Consider the following 13,454-nt stretch of genomic DNA (forward strand, 5'->3'; position numbering starts at 1 on the left):
TCGCGCCTGCCGTATAAGCACGTGTTTATACGTGTTGCACCCAGAGCGCTCCAGCTCCAGCTCCAGCTGCACCGCCGCCATCCCGTGGCTTCCTTATTTAGGCTTTTAATTGCTGTATCTAAAGAGGTGTCCTGCTCTCTCTGCACGCAGGTGTGGGTTCCTCTCGGCCTCCAGGCTGTGGGTGTGGGGAAGCACCCTCTGGCTCCTCTCTCAGTGGAGCGGGGCGCGATGGCCCGGCCACCCATCTGTGAGGGTCAGAGCGGGTTCAGGGTGAGCGTGAGCGTGTGCACGCCTGACTGGGAAGTTGGCCCGGACTGCGCCCCACCCTTCCCGTGGGTGGGCCCGTCCCTTTGCTGCAGGAGTCGTAATGAGATCAGACGATGCTCGAGTTATTTACGAGTCCAGTGTTGTTCTATGTGTGGACCCTGGAAGGAAGAGCTCTTTCAGTTCAGCGCTGGGCGTGGGCGTGAGGAGCTGGGTGACGTCACTGCAGCTCATCGCCCTGGTCTTGCCTCAGAGAACCAGTTACATTGACTTCTTTCCTAAGATCAGGACTTTCTACAATAACGGTGTCCTCCCTTTTCTCTTAACCCAGTAAGAGGGGACCTGAGAGGCAGTGTTCCTTGGGAGGTGGGCAGATGGTTGGGCCTTGGTTTCCACGACCAGGTCTGAGTGTACCCTCAAGCCTTTAAATAGCAGTTAACCTTGGGCCGGTTCCTGAACCCAGCTGGGCTTTAATCCCTGCTCTGGAAATCAGGAACAGCAGAACTTACCTTTCAAGCCTGGCCCGAGGATCCCTTGAGATCACGTGAGGATCATACATCTGGAAAGCATTATCTGAGCCGGAAAGTGCCAGATGGAGGGTAGTTATTTTTGGAGACTTAACAAGGTCTCTGTGGCTGCCGCTTTTCTTCTTGCTTTCTTTTTGTTGAATGCTTTTCTATCATTAAAAAAAAAAAAAAGGCCCCATCATATTTAAGGTAGAGAAGAGGACAGCGTGCTTGGCTGGGAAGAGCATGATTCTTTTGGACTTAATTCCTTATCTGCCACTGTGTGATCTTGGGCATGTGTCTTTTTTTCAACATTTTGTTTTGTATTGGGGTATAGCTAATTAATGGGCTTCCCTCGTGGCTCAGAGGGTGAAGAATCTGCCTGCAGTGTGGGAGACTTGGGTTCGATCCCTGGGTTGGGAAGATTCCCTGAAGAAGGGAATGGGTACCCACTCCAGTATTCTGGCCTGCAAATTCTGTGGACAGAGGCTGCAGTCCATGGGGTCACAAAGAGTTGGGCACGACTAACTTTCACTTCACTTTCATAGCTGATTAACAATGTTGTGATGGTTTTGGGGGAATAACGAAGGGACTCAACCACGCATATACGTGTAACCACTCTCCCCCAAACTGCCCTCCGATCCAGGCCTCCACGTAACATTGAGCGGAGTTTTATGTGCTGCGCAGTAGGTCCTTGTTGGTTATCGTTTTAAATCTGTACACCAGGGTATACCCGGCCATCCCAAACTCCCTAAGTACCCCTTCCCCCCATTCTCCCGACAACCATAAGCTGGGTCCAAAGTCTGTGAATCTCTTTCTGTTTTGTGAGTCAATTCATTTGTATCATTTCCTTTTAGATTCCACATATAAGGGATGTCATAGGATATTTCTCCTCCTCTGTATGACTTTCTTCACTCAGTGTGACACTCTCCAGGCCCATCCATGTGGCTGCAGTCTTTCATTCTTTTTCATGGCTGAGTAATATTCCGTCATGTACACGTACCACGTCTTTTTTATCCATTCCTCTGGTGATGGACGTCCAGGTTGCTTCTGCGTCTTGCCTGCTGTAAACAGTGCTGCTGTGGACACTGGGGTACATGTATCCTTTCGAATCGTCTTCTCCACATGTATGTCCAGCAGTGGGATTGCAGGGTCGTACGTTAGCTCTATTTTTGGTTTTTTAAGGAACTTCCATGCTGTCCTCCATAGCGGCTTTACCAATTTGTATTCCCACCAGCAGTGTAGGAGGCTTCCCTTCCCTCCACATCCTTACCAGCATTTATTTGTGGGCTTTTGGTGACAGCCGTTCTGGCTGCTATGAGATGATATTTCGTTGTGGTTTTGATTGCACGTCTCTGGTCACTAGCGATGGTGCAGATCTCTGCATCTGCCTCGTTGGCCATCTGTCTGTCTTCTTTGGAGAAACGTCTGTTTAGATGCTCTGCTATCGGCACGTGTCTTAACCTCTCTAAGTCTCTGTGGGTTTAGCTGTGAAGTGGGAGAAAAATATTCATCTCCTGATAAGTTGGGGGTGAAAGGAGCCAAGACTCAGGAAGTGCTCACAAGGGAGCTCGGTAAAGGTTAATTCCATCCCTTCACATTTAATAGGGCGCAGAGAGGCTCCGTGTTGGAGGCTCTGTCTCTGGGCAGAGACAGGAGGGAGCCGGTGCACAGGTCTTGGTCTGCATCTCAGCTGTGCTCATGACAGTGGTATAGCTTTGGAAAAGTTGTGTGACTGCTCTCAACCCCGCTTTCCTCTGGAACAGGCCTAGCAGTGTTGCTCTTGGGTCACTAAGTGGTATCTGACTCTGTGACCCCAAGGACCGCAGTACGCCAGCTCTGCTGTCCTCCACTGCTCTCTGAGTTTGCTCAGACTCATGTCCGCTGAGTTGGTGATGCCATCCAACCATCTCATCCTCTATTGTCCCCTTCTCCTCCCACCTTCAATCTTTCCCAGCATCAGGTCTTTTCCAATGAGTCAGCTCTTCCCATTAGGTGGCCAAAGTTTTGGAGCTTCAGCTTCAGCATCAGTCCTTCCAATGAATATTCAGGACTGATTTCCATTAGGATGGACCGGTTGGATCTCCTTGCAGTCCAAGGGACTCTGAAGAGTCTTCTCCAACACCAGAATGCAAATGCATCAATTCTTCAGTGCCCAGCTTTCTTTGTAGTCCAACTCTCACATCTGTACATGACTACTAGAAAAACCATAGCTTCGACTAAACTGATCTATGTTGGCAAAGTAATGTCTCTGCTTTTTAATATGCTGTCTAGGTTGGTCATAGCTTTCCTTCTAAGGAGCAAGCATCTTCATGGCTGCAGTCACCGTCCACAGTGATTTTGATTTTTATAATAACTTTGATTTTGACTGTATAATAATCAAAGGTTTTTGATTATCATATTCATAATAACCAGCAGTATTTCCTGCTGGTTGTTATAAAATGAGAAAGTAATGGATATTCCTGCACAGTGTGTGACCTACGGTAAGTTTATCTTCAGTAAATTTAAGTTTTCTCACCATTCTGTTCCCCAGTATATTTGTTAATGTGTGTATATATATACACACGTTATATATGTAGGAAGGAAATGGCCACCCACTCCAGTATTCTTGCCTAGAGAATCCTGTGGACAGAGGAGCCTGGTGGGCTGCTGTCCATAGGGTCGCACAGAGTTGGACAAGACTGAAGCGACTTAGCATGCATGCATATATATATATCACAAAGTCTACTTTAGAGAACGTGGTCTGGAAATATCCTCGAAGGTGGATTAAAGTGCATTCCAGATAATGGGGGTTTGGGGAAATGAAAAGGTTTCCCCCTCTTCGCGTGTCTGAGGAACACACCCAGTGCCTTCTGCAGGATGGAGCAGAGTAGCTTGCTTGTGAGTGTGCTCTTGTGATAAAAAGTACACAAGACTTTTATCTTTTGGACTTTTGGACTGCTTCCAGCAAATAGGTCACCCGTGGTTATTTGCAAGGCCTGACAGTGTGAATCACAGATGGTCAGGGAGGCACTTGCAAGGTACAGATGCTGTCACAAGACCAGGAGGTTTTCAAAATGTACTTTGCCCTGTGAAACTCAAATGATTTCTCTCGCCTCCCAGTTACTACAGAAAAGAATTGACCCCTGGGTGTTGAGGCCTCACAGGCTGATTAAGCCAGGGTCTAGCAAATGATAAACCTCAGATTTTTGTCTAATTGGCAGTTGTCTGCATATTTGCCTTCGTCTTTTTGTTCAGCTGGCAGAGAGTACAAAGTTTTAGAGAAAACAGGACCTACCTGAGAGATGGCGTCTGTTCTGATTGTATCTGCTTATATAATAAATCACTCTAGCAGTTAGTGGGGTAGAGTAACCTTTCTGTAATACTGATGGATTCTGTGGATTAGGGATTTAGGGTTCAGACAAGGGCCCACCAGAGGTTTTTGTTTTTTTTTTCTCTTTGGCCCTGCTGTGTGGCTTATGGATCTCGGTTCCCTGACCAGGCATTGAACCTGGGCCCTGGCAGTGAAAGCACTGAGCCTCAACCACTAGACCACCAGGAACTCCCAGAGGTGGCGTATTTCTGCTGTACAGTTTCTGGGGTCTTGACTAGCCAGAGTCTGGAATCTCAGAGGCTTTTAACTCAGGCGTCTGGTGCCTGAAGGAGACACCAGGGTGTCTCAGAGGAGACCTGTATTTCACCTCTTTCTGTGGCTTGGGCTTCTCAGCACGATGGACTCAGGGTCATTGGTTTGGGGGGCGGCTCAGGGCTCCAAGGCAGGTCTGGCAGCTGTGGAAGTCACACCGCCCATCATTTGTACTGTGCGCTGATGCTGAAGCAGTCATAAGCCTGCCTGACTCAAGAGAGGACTACACAGATAGCCCTCTCAATGAGGAGATGGAAGGGTTTGTGCCATGACCATGTGGTCCACCACTTATTATTCTCTTTATTTGGCTGCACTGTCTTCGCTGCCGCACACAGAGCCCTTCACTGCAGTGTGTGGGCTCTTCATTATTATTCTGTTTATTTGGCTGCACTGTCTTCGCTGCCGCACGCAGAGCCCTTCACTGCAGCGCGTGGGCTCTTCGTCATGATGTGCAGACTTCTCAGTAGTTGTAGCACAATAGGCTGAGTTTCCTTGTGGCATGTGGGATCTTAGTTCCCCGACCAGGGATCAAACCCATGTCCTCAGCGTTAGAAGGCAGATCCTTAACCACCATGTTTCAAAACCACCAGAGTCACAGCTCCGTGTGGCATCACCCTACACCAGCATCTCTTCACAGGAGGCTGGGATTGATCGCTGGGTCGGGAAGATGCCCTGGAGGAGGACATGGCGACCCACTCCAGCATTGTTGCCTGGGGACCCCCACGAACGGAGGAACCTGGTGGGCTACAGTCTATAGGGTTGCAAAGAGTCGAACACGACCGAGTGACTGAACACACACACCAGGCCGTGAGAACAGCTCGGAAATCCTCTTCTCAGGGAGGAAAACTACCCAGATCCTTCACGCTGCCCTTCCTTGTGGCCCTTTGGCTGGCGACGGATCCCATGGTCGCGGCCACCCTTCGCTTAGAGTGGAGATCAGAAAAGTGAGAGACGGCTAAGGGGCAGGATTGTCCGGATCACCACAGAAGCAGTCTCTAGACCTGGCAACCCCTCTGCCCAAAGAAAATGAGTTCTGTTAACACGGGAGGGCGGGGCCAGGTGGGGAATGAGTTCTGTTAACACGGGAGGGCGGGGCCAGGTGGGGAATGAGTTCTGTTAACACGGGAGGGTGGGGCCAGGTGGGGATGCCTGTGTGAGATGCCCAAAGACTTCAATTAGGTTTGAGAAACACATCATACTCTTTTCCTCCCATGGAGACTGGAAATGACATGAACTTGTTAGAGGTTCTGAGGAGCCCTACAGTGAAGAAACCTGGTTAAGTTGCCTGTCTTAACAGTTATTTTTTCATGGAACCCTTTCTGACGTGTAACTTCTGCTAACGAGAGGAATGAACTTATTGCCGAGAATGCTGTCATAAACTTTTCTTTCTTGGATGTGCTTAAAAAGGGGGATGTCAGTTTCGCAGTGGCTTATGGAGCAAGCTTGTCTCCAGAGTTACATGTATTCATTTCTTTATTCATTGAACAAACTTCTACCGAGGGCCACCACGTGCTTAGCGCAGTGATGCGGATCCATGTGGACTAGGGAACAAGACCAGTGGAGCTGTGGCCGGTTAGAGAAGCTAGGAGGCGTGCAGTCTTGTGACTTTTGTTAAAACGAAGATCCTCAAAGTGGGTGTAACTTGGAAATCTAGGTGTTAAGTCAGATCTAGGAGGCTAAACACTGTTCACCTCATGCCTGAAGTAGCACCTTCAGATGCCTAGTTGGGCTGGAAGGTTCTGTGTTTCTGGGCTCGATATGCAGGCAGGAAGCCCTTTTTGGTCATTTGCCTGTTTGCTCCTGGCTTCATTTATCGCCCTTCCCGTGCTCTGCTCTGTATTGCAAGGGACCCCTTGCCCCAGGTCCCTTACTGGATTTTGCTGTGTCTGACCCAGGGGAGGCACCTCAGAAGATTAAAGGTGGTGGGAATGAGGCCATGGTTTTCCTCCCAGACATATCTCCTCCGTGACCTCAGCTTTCACTCCATCAGCCCTGCCTCTGTGGTCCCCATTCTGCTGGTCGGCCACCAAGGCCTGGCTCTACCAGAGGGGCCCTGGGGACCACGCCTGCCTTCTTTGTCCCTGCAACCGGCTGGTGCCTGTTTCCAGGATGCCTCGCTGTCCTCTGGCTTCTCAGCTCTTGCACCTCTCTCTCTCTGGCTGCCCTGGGTCTTTGATGCGGGCATGGGCTTTCTCTGGTTGTGTTGCGTGGGCTTCTCTTGCGGTGTGAGGACTCCAGAGCACACGGGCCCAGGAGTTGTAGTGTGCGGGCTTACTTGCCTTGTGGCCTGTGGGACCTCACTTCTCTGACCAGGGATCAAACCCATGTCCTCTGCATTGGCGGTGGAGTCTTAAACACTGGCCCCCAGGCACGTCCCTCAGCTCATTTCTGTCAAGAATTCCCTGTATTTTGATACTTCAGTTAAAATAACGCGATAGATTTCTATTTTCTTGACCATGTTTTGGGCAGCACAAAGCCCAAATACACTTAACTGATTTGACCGAGAATACTAGTTGTCACAGGTCAGCATAGCTCTGAGATCATGTGTCTCTTTTCATTCATAAACGGAGAGTTGAAACACCACTCACAGTCTTGGTAAAACCCCCTGAGGGACTTGACTTCTGATGCTTGGCTGACTGAGACCTTTCTCTGTCCTTCCCTGTCAATGCTTGTTTGCTTCCCAAAGCAAAGAAGCAAACAAATCAGAGGACTTGCCTTCTAATACAAAGACTTCTAATACAAAGAGGAAGAATAATTATTTGACCCTTACAATCCTATTACTTTTGTTGCCTTAAAAAGGTGGCATGTAATAAATTTCAGTAAATAAATATGAAAGATTTAACACCTAACTTAGCAGTATGATGGGTGGTGGTGGTAGTTTACTCGTGTCTGATTCTTTGCAGCCTCATGGACTGTAGCCTTCCAGGCTCCTCTGTCCATGGGATTTCCTAGGCAAGAACACTGGAGTGGATTGCCATTCCCTTCTCCAGGGAAATATTCCTGATCCAGGGTTTGAACCCAGGTCTCCTGCATTGCAGGTGGATTCTTTACTGTCCGAGTCCCCTAGGTAAGACAAAGCCTTACACCCTACCCCGCAGTATCTGCCAGTCTCCAGAGTAGTCCTTTCTCTGCTTTTAGATTAGAGTCCACTGGCTAATTAGATCTACTGGGAAGAGGCCATCCATGTCGTGAAAATAGCTCCCTCCTTTTAGTCAGATGGTGGTGATTAGTACAGTCCTTCTGGGTAGGGAGGGGTTGGGTCCAGGACCCCGCTGGATACCAAACCCCTGGGTGCTCAAGTCTCTTACATAAAGTGGTGTAGTATTTGCATATAATCTACACATAGCTGACTACCTTAAATCACTTTAAATCATCTCTAGATTACTTATGATGCCTCAGTTCAATTCAGTCCAGTTGCTCAGTTGTGTCCGACTCTTTGCGACCCCATGAATCGCTGCACGCCAGGCCTCCCTGTCCATCACCAACTCCCGGAGTTCACTCAAACCCATGTCCATCGAGTTGGTGATGCCATCCAACCATCTCATCCTCTGTCGTCCCCTTCTCCTCCTGCCCCTAATACCTCCTAGCATCAGAGTCTTTTCAAATGAGTCACCTCTTCCCATGAGGTGGCCAAAGTACTGGAGTTTCAGCTTTAGCATCAGTCCTTTCAATGAACACCCAGGACTGATCTCCTTTAGGATGGACTGGTTGGATCTCCTTGCAGTCCAAGGGACTCTCAAGAGTCTTCTCCAACACCATAGTTCAAAAGCATCAATTCTTTGGTGCTCAGCTTTCTTCACAGTCCAGCTCTCACATCCATACATGACCACAGGAAAAACCATAGCCTTGACTAGACAGACCTTTGTTGGCAAAGTAATGTCTCTGCTTTTGAATATGCTATCTAGGTTGGTCATAACTTTCCTTCCAAGGAGTAAGCATCTTTTAATTTCATGGCTGCAATCACCATCTGCAGTGATTTTGGAGCCCCCAAAAATAAAGTCTGACACTGTTTCCACTGTTTCCCCATCTATTTCCCATGAAGTGATGGGACCAGATGCCATGATCTTAGTTTTCTGAATGCCTGGTACCATGTAAATGCTATGTAAATAGTTGTCAAATAGTTGGCAAATTTGAGTTTTGCTTTTTGGAACTTTCTGGAATAGTTTTTCCCCTTGAGTATTTTTGCGTTGAATCCATACACACAGAACCTGAGGATACAGACAGCGGCCCGTGTACTGTGGTTATTACGGTTAGTTCCGTGAGCAGATACCCAATGTGAAGAGCAGTTAACTTGCTGTCCTTTGTGGACATCACAGAGCATTTTGTTAACGTCGGGATTGCCGTGAGGCTTGGAGACCTGCTTGGAAAGGCTCAGCGGAGTGCCTGGCAGGCAGTACCAGTGCAGTGACTGCTGGCTGCCCTCGTCTTTGTCGGCAGCACCGCCCGGTGTTTCTGAGCACGTAGTGCGCCATGTCTTACCTCGCATAACGCTCATACCAACTCCGGGAGGTGGGAAATAGGATAATCCTTGTTCACAGGTGAGAGGACTGGGGCTCGGAGGGTAAGCGGCTTGTTCACGGTCACTGACTGCTAAGGGTGGAGCCAGAATGTGCACCTGGTCTGATCCTAACTTATGTCTTAAACTGTGCTATCCACATCGCCCCATTCCTGACAAATCATTGAAAAGCGCATTTAAAACAGTATTTATTTTTATTTATTTGGCCATGCCAGGTCTTAGCTGTGGCACGTGAACTCTTGTTTGTGGCATGTGCAATCTGGGTCCCCAAGCAGGGGTTGAACCTGGGTCCCCTGCATTGGGAGTCTTACCAGAGTCTTACCAATACAATAAATAGGCATTGAGGATGTTTTAGCTGCAAATTTAGCATGGTGATTAAAAAAAGAAAAACGTTTGGATTGGTTCCTTCAGTCAGCAGCATTTCTTGAGCACTCCTTGGAGAAAAGGTCCTTCCAGGGAGTTTTGGTTAGAGAAAAGAGGGCCCATGATACCAGTCAGAGGTCCCTGAGCCGGTCTCACGGAATGGTGAGTGGATTCCACCCCTCCACCTGACACAGGCTGGACGCACATGGACCTGGGAGAAGGTGAGCCAGGGAGGCGGTTCTTGCGCCTTCACCCGGTCCAGGAGATGGGGTTTGGATCTAAGAGATGCGGGTTCAGACCTCGCTTTTACCTCTTCCTGCCGTTACGGCCTTGACTGACATCCTCGGTTGCGTTGAGCTGCAGTGTTCTTGTGCATAAAAAGGGTAGCGATGGTGACGTCACAGCCATCCAGCAAAGAGCCTTGTTTATGGGACAGGTGTGAGTTAAATCAGGTTTAGTTCTTAAATACATTATTGTGCGGGGTAATGTCAGTCTCTTTAAAACAACCTGAACACACAGATAAACAGCACTGAATGCTTCGATTCAGCACTTAGATTTCCTGCTCGCCCTGCCCTTCCCAGTCTTTGGTTATCTGGCAAACGCACAAAAAGGAAGTTAACGGCATGTACCTGCTACCCTGAAGTACTCAGAAAGTCACCTTTGAGAAGAAGTAACGCTTCCAGGAAAACACAGACACAAAGTTAGAAGGAACAAAAAAGCTCTGTGATTGGCCAGTTGCCCATCCTGAAGTCCTGAAGGTGTTCTGCAGTTCCTTGGTGAGCTGACTAAATCGCTGGATTACTCAGTCAGAGTCCCTGAAGCAGCTCCAGATGGGCAGGCTATGAGGACAGAGGGAGGGGCAGCTTCTGTGGGTGCAGGATGAGGGCAGGCAGCAGTGGAGGCCCCTGACCTGGAAAGCTCTGCAGACAGGCTGGGGACGGAGCCTGGGTCCAGTTCTCCCATCCGCTGGGCCGTCTAGTCGTGTCTAGAGCGACTCTGGGCTTGGGGTCTAACAGTCTCACCCTACCAACAACTTCCTACCTTGTCTTCCTACCACTGAACAGACTTTGAGTCAGGATGCTCTTCACGTTATGGAGTAATAATATTCCAGGAGATACTTTTCGAGTCATCCAGTCCTTAGGAGTCATCAAAACGTTAGGCTTTTGACTTCTTTTCTAAAAAGCGGAGTGTAATTGCTTTATGATGTTGTGTTAGTTCCTGCTGTACACACAGTGACCAGCTATCTGGGTCCGCATGGCCCCGCCTGCTGGACCTCCCTCCCACCCACGCCTCAGCCCAGCCCTCTCGGCCGTCACGGAGCATCGGGCTGGCCCCGTGCGGTGCAGCAGGTTCCCACCCGCTGTCCGCATCACACGTGTCGTGCATCCTCGTCAGTGCTGCTTTCCCAGTTCATCTCGCCCTCTCCGACCCCGCTGTGTCCACCTGTCCATTCTGTGTCTGTCTCTGTTCCTGCCCTGCAAATAGTTTCATCTATACCAGTTTTTAGATTGCACATACGGGCATAGGCTTGGGTTACCGAGATATTGAATGGTTTGCCTTGGAAATGAACAGAGATCATTCTGTCGTTTTTGAGATTGCATCCAAGTGCTGCGTATTGGACTCTTTTGTTGACCGCGATGGCTTCTCCATTTCTTCTGAGGGATTCCTGCCCACAGTAGTAGATATAATGGTCGTCTGAGTTAAATTCACCCATTCCAGTCCATCTTCGTTCGCTGATTCTTAAAATGTCAATGTTCACTCTTGCCATCTCCTGCTTGACCACTTCAATTTACCTTGATTCATGGACCTAACATTCCAGGTTCCTATGCAATATTGCTGTTTACAGCATCGGGCTTTGCTTCCATCACCCGTCACATCCACAACTGGATATTGTTTTTGCTTTGGCTCCATCCCTTCACTCTTTCTGGAGTTATTTCTCCACTGATCTCCAGTAGCATATTGGGCACCTACCGACCTGGGGAGTTCCTCTTTCAGTGTCCTATCTTTTTGCCTTTTCACACTGTTCATGGGGTTCTCAAGGCAAGAATACTGAAGTGGTTTGCCATTCCCTTCTCCAGTGGACCACATCCTGTCAGACCTCTCCACCATAACACGGCCGTCTTGGGTGGCCCTACATGCCATGGCTCATAGTTTCATTGAGTTAGACAAGGCTGTGGTCCGTGTGATCAGATTGGTCAGTTTTCTGTGATTATGGTTTTCATTCTGTCTGCCCTCTGATGGAGAAGGATAAGAGGCTTATAGAAGCTTCCTGATGGGAGAGAGACCGAGGGGGAAACTGGGTCTTGTTCTGATGGGCGGGGCCGTGCTCAGTAAATCTTTAACCCAATTTTCTGTTGATGGGCGAGGCTGTTTCCCTCCCTGTTATCTGACCTGGGGCCAAACTATGTTGGAGGTAATGAGGACAGTGGGGACCTCTGTCAAAAGGTCCCATGCATGCACTGCTACACTCAGTGCCCCCAACCCTATAGCAGGCCACTGCCGACCCACGCCTCCGCCAGAGACTCCTGGACACTCACAGGCAAGTTTGAATCAGTCTCTTGTGGGGTCACTGCTCCTTTCACCTGGGTCCTGGTGCGCACAAGGTTCTGTTTGTGCTGGACTGGATGAAGCACAAGCTGGAATCAAGATTGCAGGGAGAAATCTCGATAACCTCAGGAGTGCAGATGACACCACCCTTATGGCACCCTTATGGTGAAGAACAACTGAAGAGCCTCTTGATGAAAGTGAAAGAGGAGAGAGAAAAGTTGGCTTAAAGCTCAACATTCAGAAAACGAAGACCATGGCAGCTGGTCCCATCACTTCATGGCAAATAGATGGGGAAATAGTGGAAACAGTGTCAGGCTTTATTTTTGGGGGCTCCAAAATCACTGCAGATGGTGACTGCAGCCATGAAATTAAAAGACACTTGCTCCTTGGAAGAAAAGCTATGACCAACCTAGACAGCATATTAAAAAGCAGAGACATTACTTTTCCAACAAACGTCCGTCTTGTCAAGGCTATGGTTTTTCCTGTGGTCATGTATGGATGTGAGAGTTGGACTGTGAAGAAAGCTGAGCACCGAAGAATTGATGCTTTTGAACTATGGTGTTGGAGAAGACTCTTGAGAGTCCCTTGGACTGCAAGGATATCAAACCAGCCCATCCTAAAGGAGAACAGTCCTGGGTGTTCATTGGAAGGACTGATGCTGAAGCTGAAACTCCAATACTTTGGCCACTTGATGCGAAAAACTGACTCATTGGAAAAGACCCTGATGCTGGGAAAGATTGAAGGCAGGAGGAGAAGGGGACAACAGAGGATGAGATGGTTGGACACCGGCTTGACCCCTGGTCTGGGAGACCCCACGTGCCGCGGCGCAGCTGACCCATGCGCCACGACTCCTAAGCCTGCGCCTCGCGCCCAGTGCCGCAACTGCTGAGCCCCGCGCACAGCTGCTAACGCCCCTGCGTCTAGAGCCGGTGCGCCACAGCAAGAGACGCCACCGCCGTGCGAAGCGTGCACACCACAACGGAGACCCAGTGCAACCGGAAATATGAGTAAATATAAAAAAGAGAACTCAAGTTTCTTTCCCCTGCTTTCTTCACCAGTTGCAGAGCTGTGATCAGGTTTTCTTTTTTTTTTTTAAGAAGTGGGTTATTCACTGGAGGAAAGGGCTGCTGGAAGCTGCATCGTGAGTTGTCTTTCCGTTGCATCGCAGGGGCTAAGACCCTCCTGTGTAGTATCTTATGAGGTTTCTGTTTGTTGACTGTGGCTGTGTTGGCGTGCCCCTTGCTATGGAGGGCAGGCAGGTGGATGTGGAGGCTTCGAGACCTCTTCCAACGAGCCGTGCCCCGCATGTTGCAGCCACCCCCGGAGGGGCACCTGGTGCCTGTGAGGATGGAGCTGAGGCTGAACTTCACATCCGGGTGGCGGAATCCATGTGGGTCAAGGCACGCCTCCAAGTGCTTTCTTATTCATTTGGCTACACCGGGTCTTAGCCGCAACGTGCGGGAGCTTCTTCAGCTGTGGCGTGGAGACTCTTAGTTTCAGGCCTTGGGCTCTAGTTCCCTGACCAGGGGTTGAACCCAGGCCCCCCGCACTGGGAGCAGGGAGTCATAGCCGCTGGACCTCCAGGGAGGCCCCCGGGACTTTCCCATACACGCCTGGCACAGTCAGGAGCACC

The 13,454-nt window shown here is 49.5% G+C and overlaps 1 protein-coding gene across 3 annotated transcripts in view; it reads left to right on the forward strand.

Annotated features, from left to right (window-relative positions):
- Window positions 1–13,454, forward strand: part of STX3 (syntaxin 3) — a 47,239-nt gene that overhangs the window by 15,311 nt on the left and 18,474 nt on the right. The gene's annotated exons all lie outside the window — the stretch shown is intronic.

Source organism: Bison bison, unplaced genomic scaffold, assembly GCF_000754665.1.
Source record: "Bison bison bison isolate TAMUID 2011002044 unplaced genomic scaffold, Bison_UMD1.0 scf7180017864185, whole genome shotgun sequence".
Lineage (NCBI taxonomy): Eukaryota > Metazoa > Chordata > Mammalia > Artiodactyla > Bovidae > Bison > Bison bison.